General features: G+C 36.0%; 2 pseudogenes; both read right to left on the bottom strand.

The window, feature by feature from the left end:
* Positions 1 to 656: 656 nt before the first annotated feature.
* LOC112829741 (olfactory receptor 4P4-like) lies at positions 657 to 11936 on the bottom strand (annotated as a pseudogene).
* A 2376-nt stretch (positions 11937 to 14312) lies between these two features.
* On the bottom strand, positions 14313 to 14979 carry LOC141374772 (olfactory receptor 4P4-like; annotated as a pseudogene).
* Between the last annotated feature and the right edge of the window lie 7707 nt (positions 14980 to 22686).

Below are 22686 nucleotides of genomic sequence, written 5' to 3' on the forward strand. Positions count from 1 at the left end.
TGGTTAATAGGTGCAATAACAAATAATTATGTTTTTAGCATCTTCAATTATTGACTCTTGCTCTGTCTTAATTAGGTATTACTATTATTTTTAATATGAATTCAGAAGAATTGATCACCAGGAGTCACTTTAAAACAAGTTCTACTATACTGATTTGTTCATTACACAACTGATTTCTAAACGCCACTAGAGGAAGTATAAATGAATGTTTTATCATAAAGGTACTCGTGATGATTTAAAGTCATTATTTTAATTTAGATTTCAACTGCAACACTAGTACAGAATGTATATCACTATGATGACTGGCATATAAGCCCAGGATTTTTAATAGAATTATCATTAAAATTATTTTGCCTTTAAAATTCACTGACTGAATAGTGTTGCCTTATTTGCTTTGTCCCAGAGAGTTTTTTCTGCAGGTAATCATATCCACATCTCCTTAATACTCCACAAAATTGAGTTTTTAATTAATCCTGGTATGTGGGAATTAGGATTCATTTAGCTATTCCTTTAAATTCCTTTCTAATTCTTCTTTCTTTCATGCATTCTGTTCATGATAGCAATAGAATATAAAGACTATCAAATAATTCTTAGCTCATTTAGTTACATCAAGCCCATTTTTTTAATAAAGTTGCTTAGCCATATGTTTCCTCAAACTAATTGCATGCTTCCTTTGAAAATAATGTTTGACACCAAACTTTCCTCATGGCATTTTTTCATCTCTGTATTTCTCAGTGTATAGATTAAGGGATTGAACATAGGAGCAATGATGGTATAAAATAGAGCAAATACTTTGTCCTCAGGGAAAGTGGCTGGAGGTCGAAGGTAAACAAAGATTGAAGGCCCAAAAAATAAGATGACCCCAGTGATATGAGACCCACAGGTGGAGAGGGCTTTGTGTTTTCCCTCAGCTGAGTGATGTCTTAGACTAAACAATATAATGACATAAGAAACAAACAAGACAACAAAGGTAACTAAGGCGACCATACCTGAATCGGCAACCACAAAGACCCCAGTGATGTAGGTATCAGTGGAGGCAACTTTGAGCAAAAGGAAGATATCACAAAGGTAGTGATCGATTTCATTAGGACCACAAAATGGCAATTGGATTGTCATCAATAATTGAGGAAAAGAATGGAAAGCCCCATCAGTCCAAGCAGCTAAGACCAGGAGATTGCACCTGGTCCCGTTCATGATAAGCATGTAGTGGAGAGGTCTGCAGATGGCAGCATAGCGATCAAGGCCATGGCAGTAAGAATGAAGATCTCAATGCCTCCAAAGAAGGGCATTGTAAAGATCTGTAACATGCAATTACCATAGGAGATAGTTTTTGTCCCCCCAGTAGGTCACCAATTAATTTGGGTGTAATGCTAGAGGTATAGCAGATGTCCATAGAGGATAAGTGGCTGAGGAAGTAGTACACGGGTTGATAAAACAGAGAGCTGCATCGAATGGAGACAAGGATCAGAAGGTGTCCTGCCAACAGGGCAACATAACAGAATAAAAAGAGCACAAAGCAAAATATGTGTATGCTCTGGTCATACCAAAGTCCTAGAAGTATGAATTCTGAGATGTTTCTCTGCCTCTCCACATACTTGAGTTTGCTGTAGGTTACACACAAATGAGTTATGTATCTGAAGGAAATAAACAGAAATTTGGTGAAAATGTAACAGTATGAACACAATGATATAAATTTACTAAGAGTAGATTGACATGAATATCGTATTAATATAATTATTCTTAATTTCTTAAATTAAGCTGTTTTATCTTGTTCTATTATCTTTGATTCTATAAAAGTGTTGTGTAATAATTCTTTAAGGGAATAATGGAAATGATTATTTATGTTACTCAATTTTACTGATAATGATTTTTAAATATTTAAATGGTTTGTTCTGAAAATTAAAGACTATTCATTATTATTAATTATATTATTTAGATAAGAAAGAAGATTTATAAAAATTGTCCCAAGTCAAAAAATGTTTTGTTGCATATATCTTAAATGTGTACCTAATGCATGAGGTCAACATTGCTATTTTTACCATTTTCTGATCAAATTCCATGAAATACTGGGACTGAAACCTCAGGAAATGCATATGTACCAGCCTGAACTGCTAAAGGTTAATATGTATAAAGCACACTCTTTTTCTGCTATGTGATCAAACATTGCCAATTGGTCATACCAAACCAATGGAATCACTGTTATTTTAAAAAGCAAAGAATGGGGAAAAGTATACAGCAAAATAAAGAATGTCTATTCATGACTGCAATTGTGGAAAATAATTAGCAATCTCATTCATTTCTCCTATTTACATTTCATGTGTTAAAGAGAATTTTAAAAATGTAAATACTGTCATTGAAGTTTGTGATGACAATCATTAAAGGACAGATAAAATCATTAATTGGCCCAAATATATTCAAATCATGCATATGTCACGGCTCTTGCCAAAAATTTCACATTTTATATACAATCTAAGGACCTAAAATCAGTAAAGGGATGATACAGAAGATAACGTTAGTCAAACTTAGTGGTCGGGTAGCACTCAGTGATATTTGTTGACACAAAATAAATGAAACATTCATGTATTTGCATATTTTGCATCTGATGTGTAATTTTAAGATATTATTTAATCAGTACAAAATGCATGAAGAATAGAGAGAATGCACTTTGAGGAATTATTTTCCACATTGAAGAGGAATATCTGTCCCCAGTGGGTTTGAACAGCTACTGCACTTTCTATATTTCTCTGGATCTGCTGGGACAGTCATATATCGGCCTCCAGGTGTCTATTTTTATAAAACCCAGAAAGCTTTTGTAGCAAAGTTGTATAGAAACTATCAACAGTAGTGAATCTCAAAATTAATATCCATGTGTTTTATAGTCCTAGAGAGTATTATATATAGATACATACATCTATACATATATATGTAGTAAATTTCTCTCTATATTTTTATATATGCTATCCCTCTTTATATATATTATATTATGTTATATTATTATATATTATATTATATTATATTATATTATATTATATTATATTATATATATATAGAGAGAGAGAGTTAACAGAGAGGCTTTTAGAAAATGGTCCCCACTGTAGGAGAGCAATTTTGCTTTAAATTATTATTCTAAATTCTAACTTCACCAAGGAGTAATTTTTAGTGTGTTCTACTTTTTTTGAAAATAATGATGAGTTACAGAGTATTCAGCAGTTAACCTTAACTACTCTTTAGTTGAAAGGTTAGAAGGAGTTATTTCAATTCATTGCAAGTGATGCTGATTCTTTGTTAATGAGGTGGAAATAATGTTAATTTTTCAGATACAGTTATTTACCTAAAACAATTTGGTTTAAAAAGAGTCATTATACAAGAAGACTGCAAACAATTTAAAGGCACAATTCACTTGATTAATCCAAATCTCTGATTTTATTTTTTTAAATTTTTTTCAAAGATTTTATTTATTTATTTGACACAGTGAGAGAGAGAACACAAACAGGGGGAGTGGGAGAGGGAGAAGCAGGCTTCCCACCAAGTAGGGAGCCCGACGTGGAACTCGATCCCAGGACCCCGGGATCATGACCTGAGCCGAAGGCAGATGCTTAACAAATGAGCCACCCAGGTGCCTGAAATCTCTGATTTTAAAAAGAAGAAGCTCAGTTCAAGAGAATCTAAGCATTTATCAAGATCAGGAAGTAATACATTGTGAATGCCTGAAAAAAGAAGTCCTGATTCCCCCTCAGTTTGGGACTAATTTCATGGAAGAGAGCTGAATGGGATGATGATGGGTGTCATCAGAAAAGCATGAAAAGACTATTCTGAACCCATACCTGAATAAAAAAGAATACACAAGATGATGGGTGAACAGGCACCTAGTCTGTCTGAGTATTTATGGAAATAAAGATATATGGACTATTTAACATAAATGTTAGAGGGAATTCTCTCATTCTAAATCATTTTAAATAATTTTCCTTCAGTTTTACCAGCATGTAAATTGCTCAAATCAGTATTCTTCCTTGTTTCTAGACCATCATTGGCATTGAATCCACAAAAGTGCTTCCCTTCTATCTCACCCTGTAACCTGAGGGAACATTATACATGATGGCTGCAGAAAGCAGATGTAAAATGGAAAAAGAGAGGAGAATTATTGTCATAAAAACATTTTGATGGAGAGATATTACAGACCCCTCTTAGGTAAAAACTGAAGTTACAGTTGATGCATAAAGAACATCAGGCAACCACTGAACAAGTGGTTAGAACATTAGCAACACAGGAAGAGGCAGAAACATTGAGGTGTCTTAAAGAAACTGACCAGTGCAATCCTTGAGCGAATTGCTTCATCTCTTTAAACTTCATCTTACTCCTTTTACAATTAAGAGATCATTACAAAATTCAGAATTTTAATGAGGAATACATGAGGTAATATGAAATAGCCAGAGACACGTGTGGTTCAAAATGGATTAGTTTAGAACCACAGAAAGTGTCATGCACCCACACACAACCAAGGCCAGTGGGAAAATAAAAAAAAAAAAATTCATAACATGGATTTCTAACTGATCAGGTAAACTTCAATTTCAACAATCTGTTGAGGAAAACATTTAGGTGAGTTGGACGGCAGATTGCTCCTCTTAGGGAATGCTTAACACTAACCCTTAGCCTGATTTTTTTGCACTATAAAAATATAATTAAATGATTGCTTTATTTCTTTGGTAATACTAAATAAAAATTCTGAGTGTACTTTTGGTTAAACTATCAGTATAAGAATAGAGGCTCTTATGTTTAAATTAAAGCTTCCATCATGGGTGCCTGGATGGTTCAGTCAGTTAAGCAGCTGCCCTTGGCTCAGGCCATGATCTCAGGGTCCTGGAATCAAACCCTACATCCTGCTATCTGCTCAGCAGAGAGTCGGCTTCTCCCTCTCCCTGTGCTTCTCCCCCACACTGTGCTCTCTCTCTCTCTCTCTCAAATACATAAAAAAATTAAAGCTTCCATCTCACGTTCATATCTCCCTTAGTGTAACAGAACAGCATGCTGTGAATTTAACTTGATTCACTCAGGTGAAATTAGTCTATTCTAAGATGGCAAGGAATATAGGAAATATATTTGAAACATAGGAAATTCTTCATTTTGTAAATATACAAGCATAAACAGGCCTATTTCATAACAGCAATATGAAGGGTTGTACGTAAGTACAAGAATGGGACACAATGAAATCCACTTCCAATTAGAATGCTTTAATTTCAACGTTATTAACTGGAATCTTGCTTACAAATAATACACAATTAAAACAAACATATGCTAAAGCATTTTTATATAATTGAATTACCAAATATTGGAAAAGTCGTTAGAGTCTTCAGAATGAAATTATATAGACTAAGAGCATATAATTAGTCAAGCTCTTCATTGGCGGTCCTGTCCCAAATGAAGGTGACAAGGATAGTTCACTAACTGTAAGACTCATGTGGCTGCCAGGTTAGTTTTAGGCTACATCAGGCAGAATTCCATCCCCCAGATACTCACTGTGCCAAATCAGCCCCAGCATCAAAATCTGGAATAAAATGGAGAGAATTATAAATCAATAATTCAAACACATCCACATTAATTTTCCACAAATATTTTGGAAATCTCAATGTGACGGACAGGTTCTACAGTTTTACAAGGGAAGTGGACTTCAAATACTTACTAAACCTATCAGTGATGAAGAAAGGCGTTGTTATGCCCTAGGAAAGTAGGCTAGGAATTTCAAATGCTGATTTAAGATCTCAAGGCTAGCTCACTAAAAAATTAATAGTATTTTTTAATTCCTGCAAAACCTAACAAGATTATTTAGGTCCAGGAAATCATTGATTTTATGCCTATTCCTGAAGAAAATTTGGGACCAACAGAATATAAACTTAAGTGACAACAGAGAAATTAATAATTCTTTGAAAGCTGTAAGTAATTACATTCCCAAGGCATTTCTAAACAGATCCTGGCCAAATGTTGCTAAACCACTGTCCAAAGTGATATCCTTGGTTGCCCTGGGTGTTGCTTTCTACCTTTGCATTAGCTTGTTCAGGCACTATTTCTCTGGAGACCCAAAAAGGCCATATTCAGAGGAGTTCCGGAAATTTTGACAGTCCTGTATTCATCCAGCTTTCTGAAGAATTAAAGGAAAAACAGTGTAGCCTGTAATAATAGTTTTTGGTTAGCTTTCAGGAAAATTTGAGATGAGATAGAACAAAAAGAACCATACACAAGCATTTATAGTCCAAGTATGATCCATTATCAAGATCTTATGTTTATAGAGTAGTTAAATCAATACAATCAATGACCTGTAGTATGAGAAGGGGTGCCAAACTCTTCGTGGTTTGGGACTAACATTGTTGGAATCAATGGTTGGGGGGGTGGGAGACAAAGGAAAGGAATGATAGAACAATAAACATTTCTTTCCCCATGAACTTGGAAGGTAGAAGAAGTAAAAAAGATAAAAAAAAAAAATTCAGAGAAAGGGGCACCTGAGTGGCTCAGTCAGTTAAATGTGTAACGTCGGCTCTCAGTCCTCGAGGTCCTGGGATGATCTTGAGGTCCTGGGATTGAGCCCCACATCAACATGGAGTCTGCTTCTCCCTCTTCTCCTCCACTCCACTCCTTCTCTCACTGTCTCTCAAATAAATAAACAAAATCTTTAAAAAATTCATTAAATTATTTAACACAATTGTGCATATTTTGACATAAGTATTATTACCACTATTATGCAAAAAGAACACAGAATTTACTAAAGTCTAAATAACTGGCTCAAATAGCCATTAAAGAAGAAAATGGATATTTCTAAATTTAATGCTTGCTTCCAGGCTCTGAAAGTTTAGTAACCCTGAGTAAATGAAGGATTCTAACTGATGGGGTTCAGGGCAGGGTCCCCCAGTGTGCCACTTTGACATACGGATTGTTCTGAGCTGAAAACAATGAGGTCAAAGGATTCAAAAGCAGTTTTTTTTTCTTCCCCACTAACTGCCTAAAAGAATTTAGACAGAGGGCCTTGTCCAGGAAGAGAGGTACCACCAGAGATAACTACAAAGAGTGTGGGGTAGGCATGGTAAACTGTGGGGGATTCTGCAGGGTTGCTTGTTCAAATTCCCCTCTGTGCCCATTGAATTCCTACCCCCTTCTCCTTAGCTCAGAACCGCATATAAACCTCAGTTCTCTGGCTATCAGGGAGTTTCATTTCTTTGGGGTTCCCATACATGTGAAATTAACGTTTGTTTTTCTCCTGATAATCTGTCTTCTGTCAATTTAATTGTTAGACCAGCTAAAGAACAGAGAAGGGAAAAACTGAAAAGCTTTCCTCCCCTACATAGCCCTTCAGCAGTCCTTTGAGGATATCAAATCTTGACGATTTTACAGCTTGTCCATTTCAACACTGTGCCCGATGTTGACCAAGCTTTACTCCAGCTAGCTTGTATCAACCCACAGAGAAGACAGCCGGTCATATCTTCCATGTCCTCCCCTGACAGACACACTCCAAGACTCCCGTTAGAGACATATAAGGTGTTCCATCAATATCCCCGAGTCTTGAATTCACCCCTCGTCCTAAACTTGTTCTGCTGAAAAAGTTTTAATTTTGTTGAAGTGCATTTTATCTTTTTGTATATGGACCACACCATTGATATTATATTTAAAAATTATTTTTCTAATCCAAGGTCACAAAGATCTTGCCTTGTGTTTTATTCTAAATGTATTATGCATCTCCCTTTTATGTATTGGTCTGTGTTCCATTTGGAATTGAATTTGTATAAGCTGTGATGCATGGATTTCTGTGGTGTTGTTGCTGTGGGTACGTATGAATGTCTAACACTTCTGCTGCCATTTGTTGTGGAGACTGTGTTTTCTCCACTAAATTGCCTACAGACCCCTGTTGAGAATTAGTTGACCAATGCATGCAGGTCTGTTTCTGGACTCTCTAGTCTGGCCCATTGATCTGCTTGTCTAGCTTCATGAGAATAACACACTGTTTTGAATACAGCAACCTTATAATATACCTAGAACTGAAGTAATGTAAGTTCTCCAGCTTTGTTTTTTTTTTAAATTGTGTGACCTAATTAAGTTTCTTTACATTGCTCTATACATTTTAGATCACGTTGGAAAATAATGAACACATACCCATTCATATTTTATATGAGATTGCTTGAATCTAACCACGTATTTGGGGATTCATATCCAAAGAGTATTGAGTCGGGCGCCTGGGTGGCTCAGATGGTTAAGCGTCTGCCTTCGGCTCAGGTCATGATCTCGGGATCCTGGGATCGAGTCCCACATCTAGCTCCTTGCTCAGCAGGAAGCCTGCTTCTCCCTCTCCCACTCCCTGTGCTTGTGTTCCCTCTCTCGCTGCCTCTCTCTCTGTCAAATAAATAAATAAAATCTTAAAAAAAAAAAACAAAGAGTATTGAGTCATCTGACCCATGAGCACAATACTTCTATTTATTAAGTTCTACATACACTCTCAACATAGTGTCTATCAAGATTTTAGCATATGTCTCGCTCCTATCTTGTCACATTTTTCTTTAGGTATATTGTATATTTGATGCTATTGGAAATGGAATTTTAAAAATCCAATTTCTGTTTGGGAGGTTCCAGTACAAACTATGCAATTGATGTTACATATTGATCTTATATGGCACAACCAAGCTAAGCTCACATGAAAAAGAGTCTCTCATACTGAACAAGAGCTTGGCAGAACTGGCAATTTTCACCATGACACACGTATCTGTATAGAAAATTCTAATGAATGTATAGAAAACCTAGCATAATTTAGAAGTATCAAAGAAATGCTGGACAGATGAAATGAGTTTAGATCTATTCACTTTTTTTTAAGATTTTATTTATTTATTTGACAGAGAGAGACACAGCGAGAGAGGGAACACAAGCAGGGGGAGTGGGAGAGGGAGAAGCAGGCTTCCCGCTGAGCAGGGAGCCTGATGCAGGGCTCGATCCCAGGACCCTGGGATCACAACCTGAGCCGAAGGCAGATGCTTAACAACTGAGCCACCCAGGCGCCCCTAGATGTATTCACTTCTGTTTTATTATTGTGTTTGTGTAGAATAGAAATTATTTTTCTCTAATATTGGGTAAAATTCACTACCAAAGCTATCTGGACAGAGGGTGTGAAGACAATGCAATAAATTAAATTGTTTTAAGTTGTAAATAAATATCACGGAGAATATGTATCTTTAACTTTCAGGAGCTTGGGTAGTTTATATCATTAAAAGAATTTTTTCATTCAGTCTAAGGTGTTGAATTTATTGGCCTTAAGAAGAACACTCTATCTTTTATTGTTATTTTAAAAATGTGTAGAATGTGTAGTGATATCACTTTTATTATTAAAAACAGCTATGTGTAGTAATCAATGAGTTATAAGTATCTCAGGAATCAAGATCCAGAAAAATAAACCAAAGTAAAATCCAAACAAAATAGAGATAATGATATAATAAACAAAGGAATTAAATGGCTGACATAACTATCATTCTTGGGACACCTGGGTGGCTCAGTCAGTTAAGAGTCTGGTAATGATCCCAGGGTCCTGGGATCGAGCCCCACATCTGGCTCCTTGCTTAGCGGGGAACCTGCTTTTCCCTCTCTCTCTGCTACTCCCCATGCTTGTGCTCTCTCTCTCTCTCTTTCTCTCTCTGTCAAATAAATAAATAAAATCTTTAAATAATTAAAAAGATAAGTAACATTCTTAAATAGAGAATAGTAAAAAAGCTAAAGGTTAATTCTCCAAAAGAATTAATAAAACTCAGAAAACCTCATCAAGATCAATCAAGAGAAAAAAGAGAGAAAAAACCCCACAAATTACTAAAATGAGGAATGGAACTCATAGGTTACTTAAAAGTAGTGTTCATTTGTACAAAATCTTTGAAATCCGGGATGATGATATCTATTCAAGCTAATTATAAGCTATTTTCTAGGGGTGCCTGGGTGGTTCAGTCAGTGAGCTTCTGACTCTTGGTTTCAGCTCAGGTCATGATCTCAGGGTTGTGGGATCAAGCCCTGCATTGGGCTCTGCTATGTACGGAGTCCGCTTCTCTCCCTTTACCTCTGCTCTTCCCCCACCCATCCATTCTCTCTCTCGCTCTCAAATAAATAAATAAAATATTTTTTAAGCTATTCTCTAGTAATTCTACCATTAGATATTTATTTGCAATACCATAAAACTGCATGAATAGCAAGCACCAAGTCATCATCAATTAGATGTAGATGGAACGTCATTAGGTATGGATTCATACCTGCTTCTGGGAAGCAAAACATTCCATGATCACATAGCTCATATCTTGTTTGTAATAAATTTCAAAGAGCCAATGACCAAATTAAGCCCAAGTGGGGAAAAACAAATTATACCTGAACTTAAATTGAGAGTATAGAGCTATTTCAGAGTCAAACACCAAAAACTCCGAGGCCAGACTTCTTACAACATGTACCCACTTGTATGGGACACATGGGGCAGGAATCGCAGCAAAATGGACAGGTCAAACATTCTGGGAGTCTCACGTGACAGAAGCCTACTTTTAATGGGCCTAATGGTTATTGTGTGAAAACTCTCCAGTTGGATTCAGAGCTGAATTCAATTATAGGTTGCTTATTTGGATGCATTGAAAGAAGAGCCTGAAGAAAGCATAGTTGCATGAGGAATAAGAAGCAGCTTGACAAAGAATTATAAGCAAAGAAGGAGCTCTGAAGAACGTCTCAAAACAGTAAGGAAACTTTCAGCTGAAAGAAAAGAAACATGTTTCAGTAAAACATGATATGTAAAAGGTACAGTGAAATCATTATACATATGTTATCTAACAAATTAATCATAGAATTTAAATATGGGGGGACAGAACTAAATAATATTACTTAAGGCAAAACATTGACGATAAAGAATTTGAAGAGCATAATAGGCTAACAGTGCTTGAGAATCCAATCAGAAAACCTTTCACAGGCAGAAAGAGTTCAATGGCTGACCTTGAGGATGTTTACTAAATGGAGGCAAGCCACTCAAAAGCTTCCAAAGTTTTACCTTCCTTCTGAGGAAAAAGTGCAGTAAGGGCACATATTTGCTCTTCAGGAAACAAGTTTTAGTCAAGCCAATAGTTACCTTCACAGAGAAAATCACCAACATCGCCAACTCCCTTCCTCATCAGTGGGTAGCCCCAGCTGAAAGGGGAACGAAGAAGCATCAGTGCTTCTTTAACTAACTTAATGAATAAAGAATAAAACTTGTGCTACTGTTGGGACTCCTGGGTGGCTCAGTCATTAAACATCTGCCTTCTACTCAGGTCATGATCCCAGGTCTTGGGCTCGAGGCCTGCATCGGGCTCCCTGCTCCACAGGAAGCCTGCTTCTCCCTCTCCCACTCCCCGTGCTTGTGTTCCCTCTCTTGCTGTATCTCTCTGTCAAATAAATAAATAAAATCTTAAACAAACAAACAAACAAACTTGTGCTACTGTTAATAGACAGATATGGGACACAGTTTTCAAAAACTTGAGACTTCAAACTCAGAGAGTCTGGATACAACCTCTTACTAGCCATACTATTTAGCACCTCTAAACAAAGTCTTTAAATTCTAAAATCCTAAAACAAAAGCAACTGTTCCAATCACTTATAGGTTATTTACCATATACCAAGAATTCAACTAGGAATGTCATGTCCACTATGCTCAAAATCACACAGCTAGCTGATCCTAACCAGGTCTTCCTAACTGAGACCTTAAATTCCCGGCCACCATAATGCACCTGGCACACCATATCACCTCAGAGTCACCTGCATGTGAGAACTTACTCTAACCATTGAGGCAGTACTATATGAACTAGACAGAAATGTAGAGGCCCAAAGTTGAAGACAGGCCTTCCATCCTCCTCTGACAGCCCACTATGAGGGCTGATTTCAACTCTTCCAGAATTCTCCTCAACACCAGAGACCCCCATGAATATGGTGTCACATAAAGTCGATATTTCAAAGCCATTGATTCCAAACACTTCATCCTTCACTCTGTACCTAAATCATCAACTTTTCAAGAGCATTTTGATTTTACTAAATATCTTTTGGTGGATGATTTAGGTTCAATATCTAAATCAGTCCTCCCAATGGATGTCTGAAGAGAAATATAGGGTGAAGCAAAAGGTGAAGGATTAGGAGAAGATGCTGAGGAAGGAAGTCACATAAAACCTTTTCAGCCACAGCTAGTTTGGGCCTCCAATTATTCCCGTAGGCCCTTGGCAAGATATCTAAGCTTCTTCCAACCTGGTATTTCCTGATAACTCTGGGGCATAAAGAAAGAACCTGTTTAACAGTTTTTTTAGCTGATTAGAAGTATCCCTTTAATTAAAAATGAGTTTTTAAATTAGCAATAAATTCCTATATAGATGGATAGAATCTACCTGACAAATTGATAAGTAATTCAGTTTGTTATATTTTATTTGTTGGCTTTTTATATAATGTCATCCAATTTTGCCAATAAAATCTTGTGGACCCTTGGGAAACAAAAAGAAAATATGAGAGCTAATGTGTATATATATATATATGTGTGTGTATATATATATATATATAAATTTTGTTGCATAGCATTCTTTCTGTTGGGATAAGGATTTCCCTGACCTGCCCTAAGGAATTCCAAGAGCCCCAAGTTTCCCCAAACAATACATGCACAGACACAATCATTACAAACACACACACACACACACACACACACACACACACACACACACACGTACACACAGGAACATGCCATTTGCATACTTAAAAAAATCCAAAAATATTTAGTAAAAGTCTACATTAAGCCATCAAACAGAACTATGAATAACTTATCAATGCTAATTTCCTATGGGGCAGACAAAATGTTTTCCCATCATATTCTGGAAGCTTGCAGGGCTTTAGTAGGAAAAAAATTTAAACATATTAGTAATATATATGAAGGTGCCTAAGAGTTGAAACATCAGAAGAGTGGTGCCAGGCACTAAGACAATAGCTACTACGTCCATGATTTTTCTTGCATTTTGCCACGGTGCTGGGGCAGAAGTAAGGTAATCAAGCCAAGTTTGTGTGGAAGCAATGTAATCTTTCTGCTGAGAAAAGACAAGTCTCTGGGCAGAGAGATATTTTCAGACAAATAGGATTGGAAGCTCAGAGCTGAGCTTGGGTTATGTGATTCAATGGACAAAGAGGCGCCCAATGATTGAGAGAGCAGTGCCTCCTTAACGCAGAAAATAAAAAAAGTATAACTATTCTAAAGGTCTGGTGGTCTGCTGAATTTCATTATCTCCCTAATAGGCACATGGGAATATATGTTAAATTCTTAGCCTTTCTGACATTACTTATTTTATTATTAATGAATGATTGTTCTTGACACAAGAACAAGTTCTAGATATGTAAGAACAATGCATACGGTCAAATAAAAAATATTTTCCAAGAATTTAATTATTATTTGTTTACATCTTGATTTGTCCAAGTTTATTGTTAGAAAAAAAGAAAGATAAAAAGAAAAAATAAAGATATATCACAGACTCCTGCTCAAACTATTAAAAGCACAGTTCACAGGAAGAAACACTTATATAGGATATAGGATTATTTGAAGGGGAGAGATGATACTGATGAATAGCAACAAAAGAACAGGGCAGGAATCGGAAGGACTTCTAGTCTGTTGGATCTGCCAAGTCTTCCCGAATAAGAAAACATAAGGAGTGTGAATTATAGATAAGACATGGACCCTCAAGCATGAGGTGGGGAATCCTAAGCAGAGGAGATAGCTGATATACAGCCATAAAGCTGATAGATTCTAGAGTGTGTTTGGAGAATGTAGATGGACCCAGTGGAGCCGGTTGAAAGCATCTAGGTAAAGGGACACACAGAAGGAAAGAGGGAAGTAACTTGATTTTTCAGTGTGCCTTATGTCATGTAAAATCTTCGCATGTGTTAGTCCAAGTGATATGATATCTTCTGAGGTATAATATTATCCCATTTCATAGACACGCAAATAATTAAATCAAATTGCCAAGATCCAGAGGTAAAAACTTACAGAGTCACTGTATCACCCAGCTCTGCCCTAGCCCAAAGCCTGTCATTGTAACACCATACTTTCTTCCAATGTGATGACCTCTGATATTAACAAGTTAGAGCTGAACAAATTTGGGGAGATTTAAGGTTGGGTTTTGTTCCAAGGAAAATAGCGTTCCATATACATTTTTTGGACAGACCAGGGATTTGATCAGAGATGTGCTGTGGAAGGGCATTTCTTGAATACCTCAAATCCAAGTGCTCACACCTTGAACTAATTGGACCCTTTAAAGTGCAGATTGCAATCTGAATTACAATGACTTGTAAGAATGGTAAGAAGCCACCAGGACAAGAAAAATGACAACTGCCACCATTCCCGAATTTGCAATCAGTGAAATACTAACAACATGAATATCTTTGCACACCAGTTACAAAAGAGGCTTCACATCACATATGTAGTGATCTATCTGATTAGGGCCACAGAAGAGTAAATTGAGTACCATGAGCAATAGAGCGACAGAGTGCCAAAACCTCACACCCCAGGCCATGAAGATCAACATGTTACACCTCCGCCAGTTCGTGATGACCATGCAGTGCAGGGGCTTGACAATGGCAACATAGTGGTCTAAAGCCATGGACACCAGGATGAATATCTCCACACCCACCTGCAAGTGGGCAGTGAAGAGCTGGGTCATACAGTTGTTATAGGAAATATTTTTTTCTTGCTGCACCTAAGTCCCTGATTAGCCTGGGGACACAGTGGAGGTGTAGCAGAGGTCCATGAGGGAAAGGTGATGGAAAATAGTACATTGGTTGTTCGCTTAGATGGCTGCAGGTGATTGTGAGTAAGACGATGAAGTTTCCCATTAAGACAGCCAGGTAGCAGAGCAGGAACAAGAGAAAGAACAATAGCTCTAGTTGCCTATTTCCCCATAACCCCATGAAAACAAATTCTGTGACATTGTTCCTATTTTCCATGAGGTCGAGGAGAGTCCAGAGACACAACAGAAACTTAATTCATCTGAGATGTTACAGAACATATGACATTTTAGTAGTACTTTTTAAATTGTTGGAGTATTTTTACACCAAAAAAATGTAGGTCACAGAGGGATATTTACACTTATCTTTGATATCTTTCTGGTTTAAGGTTATTATCATATTTCAAATGATGTTTAATGAGAGCCTACTATATGTTGGGAAATTTTATAAATATTTTGTATGCATTTAACTCTAATAGTGGCTCTTCTGGTACTCACATTACGTATGGAGGAAGGAAAATAGTTAGGTTCAGAAAATAGTATCAATTCATTCAGATGCTAAGCAGTAAGCTAAGATATGAACATGTATCAGATGCCAAATTCTATGCTCTTCAGAACTATGTTACATTATCCACTGACTAAATGGACTTCTATCTGTTTTCCACCACCTTCAAAGGTGTGTTTTTTTTATTTTTTAACTCTGCCATTAACACCCAATTAAACTATTCTTTCCCCTTCTATGTGCTAGTAATAATAATTTATAAAGTCCCAATCTAACACCACATTCTATACATTTATGAAAACTAAATATTTATTCTTGACATAAAAGCAAAGTCAATATTCTTAATCATAGCAGTTAATAAATTCAGAGACTGTCCTTGGCAGTTTGGTCAAGATTCAGTTTGGTCAGGATTCAGGAGAGGCAGGAAAGGGAGAACTGAGGTACAATCTGGGCACCTGGATATAAGAACGTGGTGTAATTATTAAATAAAACTTCCCCTTTTTCCAAATCATTCTAAAGACACATTTCAGAGGTTGCTGTTTAAAATGTTAGAAACACTGTGGAGAGTTCTTTGTTTTCTCTTGACATATTGAAAAACCCAAGGTGATTAAAGAATGTCCTGCATGTTTAACCATGCAGTTAAGCAGCACAGCCACTTAGATGCAGGAGATCTAGGAGCAGAGAGTGAATATGTTGAGCCATCACCTTTTACCCATTAACTAAATGTCTGCCACAGCAAAATCATGATTTGCCTAAAAGACTATTATGTGAATGAATTATTTTAATGGTACCAGCAACAGTATGTTGAGGTGGACAGATCTCTCATCTAATGATCATGAGGGTGAGCATCCAGGCGCCTATGTTTTGTTACCTTTTTCTTGTTAGCACTGAGCAATTCATTCTCTCTCATCCTCCTTCTTCAGCTGGTTATTGGAACTAAAAATACTGGATCCATTTGTCTTGTGCTAAGAGCAAAATGGAGTTCTGTTGAGAATATGCAATGAAAGGTCTTATGGTTCTAACTTGTCAAGTCCACAGAAGAGTACTCCCAAAAATGTGTGGAGAAGAACAGTTGCGTAAGAAAATGGATAACAGGATGTTCTTCACCAATTAATTGGTTTTTCCTCTCGATTTTGTATTCTGCCACAATGGGATGGGTTGAAGATTTTATATTAGACATACATTCAGGATAAGAAAAAGACATTGGCATCGGTATAAGTTTCTTCTGGTTTCAACATAGAGCTTGGCAATATACTTCTTTATGTATCAATTGAGAATATCCAAGCAGAAACTTTCATTTATGGAAGAATAGGATCAGTTACAGGACATATATAAATCCCAGGGTAGCTTTTCATTAAAATCATAGAAGAAAAACAAGAGAATTGATACCAAAGGAAAGGGGACTCTTGGTTTAGAGTGTGTCCTGCACATTGGTGCAAACATGAACATCTCTTAACACAAAGTCCAGTTCTGCTCAAACTACAGTGTTTAAAAATCAGTTGTGAAAATGTAGATCAGTATAGAAAAAGATCTATAGCAGTGGCAATAAACTTTCTGCTGGGAATCACCTGGTGGAAAAAAAGAAAAAAGAATCCATAAAACCTCCCTGTGTCTCCTTCCTTTCTTTCCCTTCCCCTTGCTCTTTCTCTCTCCCTCTCTCTTTCAATATATCATACTGTATTCACCCTTATTGTACTCATCCTTCTTCTTGTGATGTTGTGAGATGATAAAATGCCCACATGATGAGATGAAGTGAGGTGAATGAGGTCGGCATTGTCAAATAGCCTTAGGCTGCTGACCTTCTCACAACACATCAAATGAGGATCATCTGCTTCTGCACCATGGTTGACAGCAGGAACGTGAAACCATGGATAAAGGGGACTACTCTATTATTCTCCTTGTTTTGCAAATGAGGAAACTTGAATCTAAGGTTGCACAAGTACTAAGAGGGAGGTCTACATCTAAATCATCGGTTTAAACCATATGATTTGGAAGCTCATACTTTTTTTCATTGTGCTTAGACGTCTTCTCCCAAATACAAATGAAGCCTAAAAACCTTCATCAATTGCACTCCAGATTTTCCTGAATGCCTTCTCTTAAAAAGAACTACCAATAAAAATAAATAACTACTAACAAAATTATTACAAAAGAACTTAAAATTTAAATTATGAGATCAAATTTTGTATAAAATGAAGACTTGTGGAAATTACAGTTATTTTCTCTATATCTCATATATATATCCACATATATATGTTTTTGTATGTAATATTATATATATAATATATATGTCAAGGTGATCCTTCAGGTGGTTATTTTACTTTATGTACATGTACTATATAATAGCAAACAGACATGGAGCACCTCTGGCTCTCCTGTTTATCTTCCATCCAAAGAACCTTCCAGGAAAACATTGTTGGGAATAGCATGAATTAACTAAAGCATATGAAGGTCCTCAGGGGAAAACTCCTGCATGATTTTACATCAGCCAATGTGTGTGTGATTATAATTTGATCACACTATACTATAAGTTATAGTATAGTGGTCAAATACTGAAGATGGGCTTGAGGCTTACTTGATTTATATCTCTTTTTTTTAAAGGATTTGTTTATTTATTTATTTGAGAGTGAGAGAGATAGATAGCATAAGGAGGGTCAGTAGAAGAAAGAGAATCCTGTAGCAAACTCCCTGATGAGCATGGAGCCCAACTCCAGCTGGATCCCAGGACCCAGATATCATGACCTAAGCTGAAATCCAGAGTTGTGTGCGTAACTGACTGAGCCACCCAGGCACCGCTTGATGTATCTCTTGTGGGTGATTAGTTAAATGATTCAATACTTTTGTATTGTTCTAGCACTGATGTAATGTAAATATGTATTTTTCTCTCTGTCTTCTCCTAGAATAATTTCTTCAAAGACTGGGGATGTATATTATATGTACACACATATTTTTAATTGATCACTTCATCTAATGAGTTAAATATGCAAAGAGAGGATAGAAGAGCATTACAGTTTTACTCATCAACATAGAGTCATTGCCATAAGCATGAAGATTTTAAAACATTCTTAATGGTTAATTACATTCATTGGAAACTTAGAAGTCATCTACATTGTTTTATGTTACTAGGTATCATCTAATATTAGGGTCTCAGAATTTGGAAATGCCACAATGCATAATTAGTTATTTTCCTTATTTTAGTGTGTTTTTGTTTTACTTTGTTTGAGTAAATCAGGTTGAGTAAATTGTAGTCCTTCGTTCATAGCAACAATCCTCATGGGTCCATGATAGGTCCATGTAAGTCTAATTTTACTTTATATTTTTTTCTGCCTTGCTCATTTCCACTTCTGCTTGCCACTACTGTGCACCCATTGTGCTCAATTGTACTTAACTTCACTAGCCCCAAGATACTACACATTCCTTGTGATTTTCCTACAACTGTCCACATCTTGAATAGAACCTCTTACAATACTATCCATAAAGTATGACATTTGCTCTTCTTGCTCCATGACACTGCCTCATGCATGCACTTAGTAGTCTAGCCTCCAAATGCATAAAGCAAGTTTAGATAAATCCACATGAAGAAAAATATGAATCCACCTTCACAGTGGAGGATTTCAATGTTCCTTTTTCAATGATCGATGACTAAAGGCAGTAAGTCCAGAGGGTATAAAAGATCTGAACAACAAAACTTAAAGGTATATGGAGGTATATATAAAAGTATACATCTAACAAGGAATATATATTTTGGTATGCATAGAGGGAATATACATAAAATTAGCTATTAGGGTATTTTAAAAAGCCTCACCATATTTTTAAAAAGTGACATTATACAAAACTCTGAGCACAATAAAAGGTATAAGTAGATCTAGATCTAGATAGATATGAATACACACACAAATACAATATGAGAAATGAAACTTATACTCTGCAAAATAGCTAATTTGTTAAGAATTAAATCTCACCAGAAATTTAAAAATCTACCTATAGTTGAAATATGAGGAACATCCTACCTGTTAAAGTTTATAGGATACAGGATGAGTGGTACTTTTTTTAAGATTTTATTTATTCATTTGACAGAGAGAGACACAGTGAGAGAGGGAACCCAAGCAGGGGGAGTGGGAGAGGGAGAAGCAGGCTTCCCATGGAGCAGGGAGCCCGATGTGTGGCTCGATCCCAGGACCCCGGGATCATGACCTGAGCAGAAGGCAGACGCTTAACGACTGAGCCACCCAGGCACCCCAGGAAGAGTGGTACTTTTAAAGAAAATTATAACCTTAATATCTTCATTAGAAAAAAAGAAAATCTGAAAAGGATTCTATCTTTAGAAGACGGGGGCACATCAAAAAGTAATATGAGAAAACATAAGACAAATCAAAGTGAAAATTAAAAAGAAACAAAAAATGAAAAAGAAAGAGCAACAAATTTTCATGTTGGATCTTTGAGAAAATTTGTCAAAATAGTTAAAGTTTTAGCAGTATGGATCAATATAAAAGAAAAAAATATAATATTAATTAATGATAATATACTGATAAAAAGGGAGAGGAAAATATAAAATATTATCAACAGCTAAATACCAATAATTTTGAAAGCATTAACATAAAAAGATGTTTCTACAAACTATCATATCAAAACTAACTCCATAAGAATTACAAAAGACAGCTAGTCCATAACTAGTAAAATTAGAATTAATTAAAAATAATCCTTAAAAGAAATACCAGTCTCAAAATAATTTATAACATTTTTTTAAGATTTTATTTATTTATTTGAGAGAGAGAGTGAGCACAACCTGGAAGAGAGACAGAGGGAGAGAGTGAAGCAGACTCCTTGCTGAGCAAGGATCCAGATGTGCTGCTTGATCCCAGGACCCTGAGGTCATGACCTGAGCTGAAGACAGACACTTAACCAACTGAGCCACCCAGGCACCCGAGGATTTAAAACATTCTACCAAAGTTTTCCAAAATAGACTTTCCTACTCTTTTACAGTTTCTCATAGAGGAATAAAAATCAAGCTAGCATTAATTCATTTTGCAAGATTATTGTTACAAGGAAATACAATCAATCACTGATCTTTTCCTCTCTGATATTGACTCTAGCAATCTTAACAAAGTAGTAAATTACTTTAATTTTGTATAAAAATTAACATTCCATTATCCAGTTTTATCCCAGATATTCTTTAATAGTTTATTATGAGAAACTTGATAAATATATCCACCAAACTGGAAATTAAAAGTGAAAAACCAAATAATTATTTCAATAGATGCAGAAAAAGTATGTGATAAACTTACATGTTCATCATATAAATGTTTAGCAATATCAAAACTCAAAAGCATATTAATAATATAAAGGAACTTGCTTACCACTAAAATAATATTTCTTAAATGTCCTACTTAAAACGTTATCCTAAAGGGATTAAGTTAGATACATTCTCTTTAACATCAAGAATGAGATGAAATGCTCATTTCTATCACCATTTCTATTCAACACTGTAATGCAGCACAATGAGACAAAAATCTGATCTGGAAGAAATGTATAGGAGGAAATAAAGCTGATATTATTTGCAGATGATATGAACATTCAAATACAAAAATCCAAAGATTCCATAGATATTACTAGAAATAGCAGAATCAAATAGTGCCTGAATATAAAAATAATATACAATATTCAATTAATATACAATATTCAATTACATGTCCATATGCCATCAACAAACAATAAGAAATATAATTAAAATAGACATAATTCACATTAGTTTTAGATGATGAAGTGTCAAGTAACTAATATTTTCTTTAATTTGCTGTGTAGTGTTCTGTTGCTTGGTTGTGCCACAGTTTGCTCACTCATTTACTTACCAGTAAACTTTGAGATGATTTACAATTTTTGGCTATTACAAATAAAGCTGTTAGTAGCATTCATGTAAACTTTTTTTTAAAAGATTTTATTTATTTTTTCATGAGAGACAGAGGAGGAGAGAGAGAGGGAGAGAGAGAGAGAGAGAAGCAGAGGGAGAAGAAGGCTCCCAAGGAGCAGGGAGCCCGATGCAGGACTCGATCCCAGGACCCTGGGATCATGACCTGAGCTGAAGGCAGACGCTTAACCATCTGAGCCACCCAGGCGCCCTCATGTAAACTTTTTGTATGTACATATGCTTTTATTACTCTTGTACAAATACGAGTGGAGTGTCCTGACCAATGTTAGGTGTCTGTTTAACTATTTATTTATTTTTTATTTATTTATTTTTTTCCCCTACAAAAACACATACTTTTTATTTTTATTTTATTTTTTAATACTTTGTTTTTTTATTTTTTTATTATTATGATCATATATAATACATATAGTACATCATTTGTTTCTGATGTAGTGTTCAGCAATTCATTAGTTATGTATAACACCCAGTGCTCATCACCACATATGCCCTCCTTAATACCCATCACCCAGTTACCCCATCCTTCCAGCCCCTCACTTCTGTAACCCTCAGTGTTTTCTGTAGTACAGAGCTTCTCATGGTTTGTCACCCTCTCTGATTTCTTCCCTTTCAATTTCCCTTCCCTTATAGTCCTCCATGCTATTTCTTATGTTTCACATATGAGTGAAATCATATAATTGTCTTTCTCTGCTTGACTTATTTCACTTAACATAATCCCCTCGAGTCCCATCCATGTTGATGTAAAAGTTGGGTATTCATCCTTTCTGATGGCTGAGTAATATTCCATTGTGTATATGAACCATATCTTTTTTATCCATTCATCTATTGAAAGGCATCTCGGCTGCTTCTACAGTTTGGATATTGCAGACATTGCTGCTATGAACACTGGGGTACCTATGCCCCTTCTTTTCACTACATCTGTATCTTTGGGGTAGATACCTAGTAGTGCAATTGCTGGGTCATGGGGTAGCTCTATTTTTAACAACTTGAGGAACCTCCATACTGTTTTCCAGAGTGGCTGTGCCAGCTTGCATTCCCAAAACAGTATAAGAGGGTTTCCCTTTCTCCACATCCTTGCCAACATTTGTTGTTTCCTGTCTTGTTAATTTTTGCCATTCTAACTGGTATAAGGTGGTATCTCATTTGGTTTTGATTTGAATTTGCCTGATGGCTAGTGATGTTGAACATTTTTTCATGTGTCTGTTAGCCATTTGTATGTCTTCTTTGGAGGAGCATCTGTTCATATCTTTTGCCCTTTTCTGACTGCATCATTTGTTTTTTGGGTGTAGAGTTTGAGAAGTTTTTTATAGATCTTGGATACCAACCCTTTATCTGTAATGTCATTTGCAAATATCTTCTCCCATTCTGTTGGTTGCCTTTTAGTTTTGTTGACTGTTTCCTTTGCTGTGCAGAAGCTTTTTTAACTTAAGTCCCAAAAGTTAATTTTTGCTTTTGTTCCCTTGCCTTTAGAGAGGTGTCTTTTTCTTTTAAGTTTTATTTATTTA

Source organism: Callorhinus ursinus, unplaced genomic scaffold (genome assembly GCF_003265705.2).
Source record: "Callorhinus ursinus isolate GAN/ISIS: 27379988/994484 unplaced genomic scaffold, GSC_fseal_2.0 scaffold21, whole genome shotgun sequence".
NCBI classification, from domain to species: Eukaryota; Metazoa; Chordata; class Mammalia; order Carnivora; family Otariidae; genus Callorhinus; species Callorhinus ursinus.